The sequence below is a fragment of the Triticum urartu genome, chromosome 5A (assembly GCF_056163025.1).
Source record: "Triticum urartu cultivar PI428250 chromosome 5A, HENAU_Tu73, whole genome shotgun sequence".
Taxonomy (NCBI): domain Eukaryota; kingdom Viridiplantae; phylum Streptophyta; class Magnoliopsida; order Poales; family Poaceae; genus Triticum; species Triticum urartu.
The window spans coordinates 97,988,122-98,000,310 of record NC_141877.1 but is presented as its reverse complement, the minus strand read 5'-3'; positions in this window follow the sequence as shown (position 1 = coordinate 98,000,310).

The window sequence follows — 12,189 nt, the reverse complement described above, 5'->3', positions numbered from 1 at the left end:
AGTTGTTCCGCTGCTTCGAGTTGTTATGCTGCTTGTATAGAGCAACCATGGTTGATGTAATGTCGTCGTGCCGATGTTATTCATTGTAATATTGGAACACTTGTATTCATATTCGTGTTGTAATAGAGAGCTGGTTTGTTCTATACTAAGCAGTGCCGTATTCCAGAAGACTTCACCTCGATCTCTGGGCTGGAATACAGGGCGTTCCGGTTTTCTCTGAGCCGGGCTGCCACAGGCTTGGTATCAGAGCAGGTCTGGCTGTAGAGCGTTGAAAGTGCAACTATCCCTAGGTGGTTTTGGTAATTCATAACAACATATAGCTCATTGAGCTAATGCTATTCCAAGATGACTATTTCAGGAAAGCTCAATGATTGGCATGGCATGGATGTGAAAGTGGAACCCTCAAAATGCTAAGGACAAAGGATTGGCTCAAGCTCAAAAGCTCAAGACTCTTCATTTTATATTTTAGTGATCCAAGATCACATTGAGTCTTTAGGAAAAGCCAATACTATGAAGGAGGGATGAGGTGTTTCTTAATGAGCCTCTTGCTTCATGTGCTTAGTGATATGCTCCAAAACCCTCAACTACTTTCCCATATCCACATATGACCTAAACCCTAAGCCAAACTCGGTCCTACCGATTCTTTCTATCCGGCGCCACCGAGTTTCACTTGTCATAAGCCACTGCCAAACCCTAGCAATTCGGTTCTACCGATAGGGATCTCGGTCTCACCGAGATGGGATTGCAAACTCTCTGTTTCCCTTTCGTAACTTTTTGGTCTCACCGAAAGAGTGAATCGGTCCCACCGAGATTGCAGTGTAAACTCTTTGTTTCCTTTTTGTAACTTTTCGGTCTCACCGAAAGAGCAAATCGGTCCCACCGAGTTTAGCTGACCAACTCTCTGGTTAGCTTATTACCAAACTCGGTCTCACCGAGTTTGTGTAATCGGTCTCACCGAGATTACGTTATGCCCAAACCCTAACCATATCAGTCCTACCGAGTTGCATGTCAGTCCCACCGAAAATCTCTAACGGTCACTAGGTTTACCTTTTCGGTCCGACCGAGTTTGTTGATTCGGTCCCACCGAGATTGGAAAACTGTGTGTAACGGTTGGATTTTGTGTGGAGGCTATATATACCCCTCCACCTCCTCTTCATTCGTGGAGAGAGCCATCAGAACACATACACAATTCCAACTCATATGTTCTGAGAGAGAACCACCTACTCATGTGTTGAGACCAAGATATTCCATTCCTACCATATGAATCTTGATCTCTAGCCTTCCCCAAGTTGCTTTCCACTCAAATCTTCTTTCCACAAAATCCAAATCCTATGAGAGAGAGTTGAGTGTTGGGAGACTATCATTTGAAGCACAAGAGCAAGGAGTTCATCATCAACACACCATTTGTTACTTCTTGGAGAGTGGTGTCTCCTAGATTGGCTAGGTGTCACTTGGGAGCCTCCGACAAGATTGTGGAGTTGAACCAAGGAGTTTGTAAGGGCAAGGAGATCGCCTACTTCGTGAAGATCTACCGCTAGTGAGGCAAGTCCTTCGTGGGCGATGGCCATGGTGGGATAGACAAGGTTGCTTCTTCGTGGACCCTTCGTGGGTGGAGCCCTCCGTGGACTCATGCAACCATTACCCTTCGTGGGTGGTTGCTTCTTCGTGGACCCTTCGTGGGTGGAGCCCTCCGTGGACTCGCGCAACCATTACCCTTCATGGGTGGAGCCCTCCGTGGACTCGCGCAACTGTTACCCTTCGTGGGTTGAAGTCTCCATCAACGTGGATGTAGGATAGCACCACCTATCCGAACCACGGGAAAAACATCCGTGTCTCCAATTGCGTTTGAATTCTCCAAACCCTTCCCTTTACATTCTTGCAAGTTGCATGCTTTACTTTCCGCTGCCAATATACGCTTTGCATGCTTGCTTGAATTGTGTGATGATTGCTTGACTTGTCCTACAATAGCTAAAATCTGCCAAGTACTAAAATTGGGAAAAGGTTAAGTTTTTATTTGGTCAAGTAGTCTAATCACCCCCCCTCTAGACATACTTTTGATCCTACAAGTGGTATCAGAGCTTTGGTCTCCATTTGCTTTGATCTCCTTAGCTTTTGGTGGTCATAGCCTTGGTTTCACAACCTAGGAGAGTATGGCGTCTAGCGAGGGAAATTATCACCGTAGAGGTCCTTACTTTGATGGTACTAATTTTGCTAGTTGGAAGCATAAAATGAAAATGCATATTCTTGGACATAACCCCGCCGTTTGGGCTATTGTGTGTGTTGGTTTGCAAGGTGACTTCTTTGATGGGAAAGAACCAAACCGTGAAGCTACCGCGGATGAGTTGAAGATGTTGCAATACAATGCTCAAGCTTGTGATATTCTCTTCAACGGATTGTGCCCCAAAGAATTCAACAAAATCAGCCGACTTGAGAATGCAAAGGAAATTTGGGACACTTTGATTGATATGCACGAAGGTACCGACTCCGTCAAGGAATCCAAGTTGGATGTGCTTCAAAGTCAACTTGACAAGTTCAAAATGAAGGATGGTGAAGGTGTCGCTGAAATGTACTCTAGGCTTGCTCTCATCACAAATGAGATTGCCGGCTTAGGAAGTGAAGAGATGACCGATAGATTCATCATCAAGAAGATTCTAAGAGCCTTGGATGGAAAATATGATACCGTGTGCACATTGATCCAAATGATGCCCAATTACAAAGATCTCAAGCCAATGGAGGTGATTGGAAGAATTGTTGCTCATGAGATGTCACTTAAGGATAAAGAGGAACTTCACAACAAATCAAGTGGTGCCTACAAAGCCTCATGTGAAGCCCCTACATCATCAAGTGAGAAACAAAACTTCAATGAAGAATTGAGCTTAATGGTGAAGAACTTCAACAAGTTCTACAAGAGTAGAAGCAAAGATAGAAGCTTCAAGTCAAGGTCCTACAATGACAAAATATCTTCTAGTCGAGAGCGAAACTGCTACAGTTGTGGAAGACCTGGACACTATTCCAATGAGTGTACGGCTCCCTACAAGAGAAGAGAAGATTCTCCAAAAAGAAGAAGCAAAGAATCACCACCAAGAGAGAGAAGGAGTAGAGATGAACATTATGAACGAAGATACTCACGGAGAAGCAAGGATTCGGAAAGGAAGGAAAAATCATCAAGGAGCTACACAAAACGAAGACATCAAGCTCATGTTGGTGAATGGGTATCCGGCTCCGACTCCGACAGCCACTCCGAGAGAAGTTATCACTCCGACTCCGAAGATACTCAAGATGAAGGTGTTGCCGGTCTAGCACTTGTGTCAACCAACTCCTACGACATATTTGACTCACCAAATGAAGGAGTTGGAACATGCTTCATCGCTAAAGGCCCAAAGGTATCACACCCCGAGTATGTTGATTTCAATAGTGATGAAGATGACTTGTTAGGTGATGATGATTTACTTGTTGACAACTCTAGTGATGAATACTGTGATGAAATGTCAATTAATCATGCTAATCAAGATAAAACGAATGACAATGATAAGGATAAGATTGAGTCTCTAACTAAAGAACTAAACACTCTTAAGTTAGCTCATGAAACTATCTTAGGAGATCATCGAGAACTTTTAAGGACTCATGAGAAATTACGCTTTGAAAAGCTCAACCTTGAGCAAGAGCATGATTTCTTAAAAGCAATCAATGATGATCTTCGTAAGAAAAGTTCTTCTTACATTGCCAAGCGTTTACTCTTATCCACTTACATGCCTCAAGTCAAGTCTAGTAACAAGAACAAGAAAGATTCTTCCTCTAGCAGTAACAATGATCATGCTAAATCCAATATTGTTGCTTCTAGTAGTTCTCTTGATTCCACTAATGATTCTCTTAGCCAAGTTACACTTGATCAAGAAAATAGCTTATTGAAGGGAATTATAGAGAAAGGAGTGTACAAAAGCCTTGCCGGGAGTAAGCAATTCGAGGAAATTGTGCGCAAGCAAGGAATGCACCGGAAGAATCAAGGTGTTGGTTTTGAACGAAAGTTCAATGCCAATGGAGTTGAGTGGGAAGAAGATCAATACCCCAAGACAAAGTTTGTTCCTCAACAAGAGAAGTATGATACTTCTTTCAAGGGGACACAAGCTCAAGATGATCTTCCACCACAAGACTACAAGCAAAAAGGCAAGGACAAGCTTCAAGAGGAAATTGATGCATTTGAAGAAGCTCCTAAGACCTTAGTCAAGTGGATTCCCAAGACTACTTCAAGTTCCACTTCATCAAGTACGACTACAACTCCAAGGATTCCCATCAAGATGGTGTGGATCCAAAAGAAGAAGAACTAGACAGTTCTTGAGGGTGACTCCGCCAACATACTTCACTCTTATCATTTTGGCAAGAACAAGTGCAATCAACTTCCACATCTTGCACTAGTTCAAGGAGTCACAAACCCTCTTGTTGGTAATACAAGGGACAAGGTAACCTAAAAGTTTTCATGGACATCATCTTGTGTGTGCATCACTCTATGTCTATGGATATCCTTGTTTGTTCCTTGTGGGACTAACCCATGTAGGATTGAAAGTGCAATTCACTCAAATGGATAGCTCTAAGTGATCTACATCAACATTGAGCATCCACATCTTCAACATCTACATGAAGTCATCATCGACAAAACCCGAGGTTAGTTCATCCCTCTAAGGGGGGATATCACATCTAGGGGGAGCTTTACTCTAAGACTTGAGCTAAAGCAACTCTAAAGATGTGAACACAACAATGCTTTATGTAAAAGTGGTAACCCCACTTGAGCTTAAACGATGAGTATGACCTATGATCAAGTGTTCTCACTTGACTCCTAAGTCAATATACTCATATATAGATGACCTTGTCATCGCAAATTGCTTGATAGATGCTAGAATTGGTTGTGCATGCCTTGTCACATATTTCATTTGCCATCTTATTGTGTGAGCATGCTGGTTGCATATTTTACTCATTCGAGGACATCCACTTGTTGTTTTGATTGTTTGGTTTTATTTCCTTTTGCCAAGTGGATGGACAAGAATGCCTAAGAACCTCCTCTAGCTCTCTATGCTTTTCTCGTCTCAAACTCTATTCATGCTACATCACAAAATTTGATCAAGTCAGATTCGAACCACTCTGTTTGAGGAGCGCTCGGAGTCCCCGATTCGTCATAGACTTAAACTTCCAAAACCTCTTTATGATTCTCGGTCTGACCGATACCCTTCTTTAGGTCCTACCGAGATCATTAAGTTGATCTAGGTTTTCAATCTCGGTGCAACTGATTTGAACCATTCGGTCACACCGAGTTGCAACAACTGTATACAGTTTTGCATCTCGGTGCCACCGAGTTGTTCCACTCGGTCACACCGACAGGGTCGGGCTATATATAGTCACGGGCAAAAATTTGGAAAATTCTCCGAACCCCTTCGCCTGCGCGATAGCCTGCTCTGCCAACTTGGTCTCCGGATCGTCTCCTCGCCGCCAGCCGCCTCCATTCGCTGGTCTCCGTCGCCGTCAACGGAAATTCAACCCCTCCGTTGCCGCCGTAGCGAGTCTCCGCCGAACTAGGGTATGGACTCGATCTTTGTGCTATTCCCCAATCCGATTCTTAGCACATTGTGATCATCATGATTCTTGCCATGTTTGTTAAACTTCTATCCAGTCAATGAACTCGTAGATTAGGTTTAATTCAAAAATTTTAGGCTTAGGTTTCCGCCGAAACCATCTCGGACCCACCGAGTTGGAAAACTCGGTCCCACCGATTTGGCTTATGCCATTGCACAAGTGAGACTTGGTCTGACTGAGAATTACTTATCGGTGTGACCGATTTTGGAACTCTGTGAAACCCTAGCAGTCTCGGTGCCACCGAACTGTGACTCGGTCTGACCGAGTTCACTAGTTTAGGTGCCAAAACTGCTTCGGTATCACCGAGTTTAGAAATCGGTAGATCCGAGATGCTTTCAGTGGGAAACTAAAACTAAGTTTTTGAATTATTATTTTGCAAAAATCTCTGCATTTTGTGATGCTCATCCACTCTATCTCATCTATAACCTATTCACAGGGTCAGCAGTCAGAGTTTGCATCATGTCAGACCAAAGTGATAGCCAGAACTTGTCAGAGCAGCAAGTGCAGATGAGTGAGGGCACTAGTCCCTCAAGTTCCTCAGATGATGGCAGCAGGAGCACCCCTAGCAATCTACCTAAAGCTGCCACAAGACAGAGAAAGAAGAGAACCTCAAACTCAAAAGATGAGGATTATGTGGCAGAAGAGGAAGCAACTTCCAAGAGAGTTGAGCCAACACAGGGCATAAAACCAGGGATGAAGATCAAAAGGCCAGCAGGTAGGCAGCCTATGTCAAAGGCCAGAGCTTCAACTGAGAAGCCCACTCCCATTGAGCCAGTTGCTGCTGAAGGCAAGAAGAGGAAAGAAAGGGTGAAGAAAACTGTAGCCAGAGTGCTTGGCAAGGCTTCCATCATGGAAGATGAGGAGGAAGAAGAAGAAGAGGTAGCTGCACCAGCACCTAAGGCACCCAAGCTGATGGGTGATGCCATAAGAATAGGGGCAGCTACTTCCAAGGCCAAGCCAGCTCCAAAGCCAAAGCCAAAGAGGAACACAAGAAGCATCCCAGCTACTGAGAAGAACAAGGCCCCAGTGCCTGAAGCTGCAGAAGAAGAAGAAGAAGAGAATGTTCTTAGAAAGCTCAAGCCCAAGATCCCAGACCACAACGATGCTCGTCCTGTGGCTGAGGATATGAAACTCAGGAGAGATTCAGGGCTCCGGAAGTGGAGAGAAGCAGACCCGTATGCTTCAAGGAGAAGGACTGCAGTTGACTACAGGTTTCACACCAAGGAGCAGCAAGACTTTTATGAGACAGTGCTGCTAGACAAGAAGCCAATTGTTTGTGATATGAGATGGGTTGATTGGCAATACATCAAGGACAACGAAGAGTACTACCCTGGAGTGCAGGACAGCTTCAAGGCATGTGGAGTAGAGGACTTTGTTGGGCAGAAGCTCACAAAGTGGAACGAGGAACTCATCATGCAGTTCTACGCCACAGCCCATTTCTATCCAGATGGCAGGATTGTATGGATGTCAGAGGGTACGAGGTACTAGTCTACAGTTGCTGAATGGGCTCAGCTGATTAATGCCCCAGAAGAGCATGACGATGACTTGGACATTTATGCCAAGAAGAAGATTGACCACAACTCAATGTCAAACATGTACAAGGAGATTCCAAATGAAGCACTTGATGCGTTCAAGTTTGGCTCAGTACACTATCTTCTGTCAGGGCTGCCAACCATCAACTGGATTCTTAGGCACACCCTATTGCCCAAGTCTGGAGATCACAAGATGATCAGGGGCCATGCGATCAACTTGCTTCATATCTTTGACATGCCACAGAAATTCAAAGTCATGAGCCTTATGATTGAAACAATCAAGAGGACAGCAGCAGACCAGAAGAGGAGTTGTGGATATGCCCCACAGATTCAGGAGCTCATCAACTCTAAGATGGGCACGGGCATATACTTATTGGACAAGGAACACCTGCCCATCCGTCCAGACTTTGAAGATAATCAAGTGGTCATGACTGAGAATGAGCCATCATCTGCCCAAGCACAAGCCAAGAAGGAGAAGGCGAGGAAGGAGAAAGCTGCCAAGATGCCTACTCAAGAGGAGGCATCTGAATATTTCCTGAAAACCAAACAAGAGCAGCTTGGTTACTTGATTGCATCCACCCTGTGGATTGAGCAAGGACTAGCCACCCTAACTCAGAACCAGGCAAGCTTAGAGAGGATCATGAAACAAAAGTTCTATGACTTGGATGTCAAAGTGACAGAGATTCAAACTGCAGTGGAGCAGCTCCAGGATGACATGCAGGAGAGGAGAGGCAAGACTACAACTGATGCCTTTGCCAGAGTGCCACGAGGTCTGAGGTCATCTGCAGTGCTAGTTGCTGACCCCAAAGCCACCACGTCTGCACCAGCTACAGCCTCAGTTCCACCAGCTCCAGCGTCCACTTCAGCCTCGACTCTGACCACGTCTACAGAAGGCTTCGTCCTTGGAGTGCTCCGGACTCCACCACCACCTGAAGATCAAGCCTGAGTGTCGACTTAGCACTATGCATTTTCTAGGAACTTTTTGGTAACTTGTTGCCAAAGAGGGAGAAAATGTATAGATCATAGGCTTCGAGAGAGAGTGTTGCTTTTAGTGTTGCTTTTATTCTCTCTTGTTTTATTTGGTGGTTTTTCAAACTTTGTTTGCTTTTGTGTGAGATACTATGTCATTGCTCGTGAGACATTGATGATCATGTGTTTGATCATAAGCTACATTTAATGTTTGCTTAATATTATCATCTTATCTATCTTATGTGATCATTCACTATTCTTGGTGTGCATGTATTTCATTCTTATCATTTTAAGCGCTCCACCAAGATGTATGTGACATGGAAGAGTAACCCATGACTCTAACTCTTTGTGCATTTGCAGTCCAAAGCAAATTTTAAATATGCACAAATTTAGGGGGAGCTCTTACTTGTCACATACTTCTCAAAGCGACGATATATTTCATGCTTATTATCATTTGTCGAAGCTTTGATCTATATGTTGTCATCAATTACCAAAAAGGGGGAGATTGAAAGTGCAACTATCCCTAGGTGGTTTTGGTAATTCATAACAACATATAGCTCATTGAGCTAATGCTATTCCAAGATGACTATTTCAGGAAAGCTCAATGATTGGCATGGCATGGATGTGAAAGTGGAACCCTCAAAATGCTAAGGACAAAGGATTGGCTCAAGCTCAAAAGCTCAAGACTCTTCATTTTATATTTTAGTGATCCAAGATCACATTGAGTCTTTAGGAAAAGCCAATACTATGAAGGAGGGATGAGGTGTTTCTTAATGAGCCTCTTGCTTCATGTGCTTAGTGATATGCTCCAAAACCCTCAACTACTTTCCCATATCCACATATGACCTAAACCCTAAGCCAAACTCGGTCCTACCGATTCTTTCTATCCGGCGCCACCGAGTTTCACTTGTCATAAGCCACTGCCAAACCCTAGCAATTTGGTTCTACCGATAGGGATCTCGGTCTCACCGAGATGGGATTGCAAACTCTCTGTTTCCCTTTCATAACTTTTCGGTCTCACCGAAAGAGCGAATCGGTCCCACCGAGATTGCAGTGTAAACTCTTTGTTTCCTTTTTGTAACTTTTCGGTCTCATCGAAAGAGAAAATCGGTCCCACCGAGTTTAGCTGACCAACTCTCTGGTTAGCTTATTACCAAACTCGGTCTCACCGAGTTTGTGTAATCGGTCTCACCAAGATTACGTGATGCCCAAACCCTAACCATATCGGTCCTACCGAGTTGCATGTCAGTCCCACCGAAAATCTCTAACGGTCACTAGGTTTACCTTTTCGGTCCGACCGAGTTTGTTGATTCGGTCCCACCGAGATCGGAAAACTGTGTGTAACGGTTGGATTTTGTGTGGAGGCTATATATACCCCTCCACCTCCTCTTCATTCGTGGAGAGAGCCATCAGAACACATACACAATTCCAACTCATATGTTCTGAGAGAGAACCACCTACTCATGTGTTGAGACCAAGATATTCCATTCCTACCATATGAATCTTGATCTCTAGCCTTCCCCAAGTTGCTTTCCACTCAAATCTTCTTTCCACAAAATCCAAATCCTATGAGAGAGAGTTGAGTGTTGGGGAGACTATCATTTGAAGCACCAGAGCAAGGAGTTCATCATCAACACACCATTTGTTACTTCTTGGAGAGTGGTGTCTCCTAGATTGGCTAGGTGTCACTTGGGAGCCTCCGACAAGATTGTGGAGTTGAACCAAGGAGTTTGTAAGGGCAAGGAGATCGCCTACTTCGTGAAGATCTACCGCTAGTGAGGCAAGTCCTTCGTGGGCGATGGCCATGGTGGGATAGACAAGGTTGCTTCTTCGTGGACCCTTCGTGGGTGGTTGCTTCTTTGTGGACCCTTCGTGGGTGGAGCCCTCCGTGGACTCGCACAACCATTACCCTTCGTGGGTGGTTGCTTCTTCGTGGACCCTTCGTGGGTGGAGCCCTCCATGGACTCGCGCAACCATTACCCTTCGTGGGTGGAGCCCTCCGTGGACTCGCGCAACCGTTACCCTTCGTGGGTTGAAGTCTCCATCAACGTGGATGTAGGATAGCACCACCTATCCGAACCACGGGAAAAACATCCGTGTCTCCAATTGCGTTTGAATTGTCCAAACCCTTCCCTTTACATTCTTGCAAGTTGCATGCTTTACTTTCCGCTGCCAATATACTCTTTGCATGCTTGCTTGAATTGTGTGATGATTGCTTGACTTGTCCTACAATAGCTAAAATCTGCCAAGAACTAAAATTGGGAAAAGGTTAAGTTTTTATTTGGTCAAGTAGTCTAATCACCCCCCCCCTCTAGACATACTTTCGATCCTACAAGCGTCCTAGTCCGTTGGAACATTAGAAAATGGTAGTACAGGGTCTGGTTGTTGCCCTTGCTTGCTGGATTTGGTTGTTTCATTTGTTTGCTGCATATAGTCTTATTTTGGTTACCATTAACTCATGTTTCATGCGTAGATGGCGGTCAAGTTCCATGAGTCCAGTGCCCTTCCCTTAGCTCCCGGTGTTGTTCCTATTGAGTTCAGTCCCACTCCTGCACCTCTTAGCTTTGCCACCCTCCTTGGCGACTTGTGGCGTAGTATTTATCCCCTCGGAGATCCACCTCAGTATCAAGTATTCCAGTTTTCTGTTGGAAGAAGAATTCAGGAATATGTTGCTCATGTCCATCTGTCAGCCCCGATTCCTGTCGGTAAGCGCACCTATAGTTTCCACGGTGGTTACGGCGCTACTCCTGAGCGTACCATTCAGCTTGCCGCAATGGCAGGAGTTGCCGGTCTTCGTCATCAAGAGAGCATGGTGCAAGAGAACCATGCTTATCAATATTATCCCACCATCGTCGAGAATCCTAGGCGAATCCAATTTCCCTCCGTCAACCCTCAAGATGACCCGGCTATCCTCGCCATGTCTCGTTACATGACGGCCGAATGTCTTCTTATTTCCGAGTTAGTCCGAGACACCATTCGGGCCAGGAGATTGCTTGGTGTCGCTTTACCTCAGTCTCCGCTAGCTTCTCCAGATCGTCTGCCTCGTCCATCTGGAGTTAAAGAGTCAGCAGTTCCACTTGCTACTCCCTTAGTTTCCTCGCCAGTGCGAGAGCGTTTTTGCTCAAGCGTAGGATATAGTCCTTCGTGTAGCACTTGTGCATCCGCTGTAGTATCATGCTTATGTGTGCCTGTGTGAAGCAGCTTTGTAGCTTGTCTGTTGTGTGCTTTGTTGCAATAAATCGTTTTCTGGTGCTTCTTTGTTTTGAATCCTCAGTGTTACCCCCTTATGGAAATTAATCCTCGACCAACACCAGATCAGAAGAAGCCATAAGCAGTACAGATATAGACCAAGGAATTCAGTTAAAAGCAATGAGGTTTTCAGCCGACAACATTGTATTGCAGACATCCGTCTGAATACAAATTGTATTTTGATCAGACTTTCAGCAACAAGTACCCGTCAGAGATACACTTTATCGCAGCAAAGAGTAAATCGGAAAGAGGGAAAAATTGGATCAACAGTGCACTTCAAGTCAAAGGTATGGGTTATGCACAATGATTGAATCTGTCGTAAGGAAAAATTAAAACATTGCGACACCCAGAGGTCAGTCCAAATGCACGGTGAATTCAGTAAGGACAGTCAGACAATTCTGGTCATATAAATAATCAGCTGCCGGACTGACAAAAATATATATGTCATTCCATTCACCAAGAAAATCAGTTCCGTCCATCTCCACAATTTATTGACAAAGTGTACAAAGATAAGGTTCCCAGTCTGCATCGGTAGGGAATGAATGGATTCCCATGCAAGATATTTAGTCTTCTTGATAAAATACTGCAAAAGCTTCTGGCATAAGGTACCAACTCTTCCATAGCAAATACTTTAAGGGGGGAAGCTTATGAGGTACGATACCCCATTTTTTCTCAAGAAGATATCCACCAAAGGCTTCAAGCATAAGCCACCCAGTCTTCCTCAGCACGATACCCCGGTGGTTTCCGAACGCAAGCTGCCCAGTATTCTTCTGTATGGCACTACTACAAGACATTAAATTATGAATTGTCAGCATAT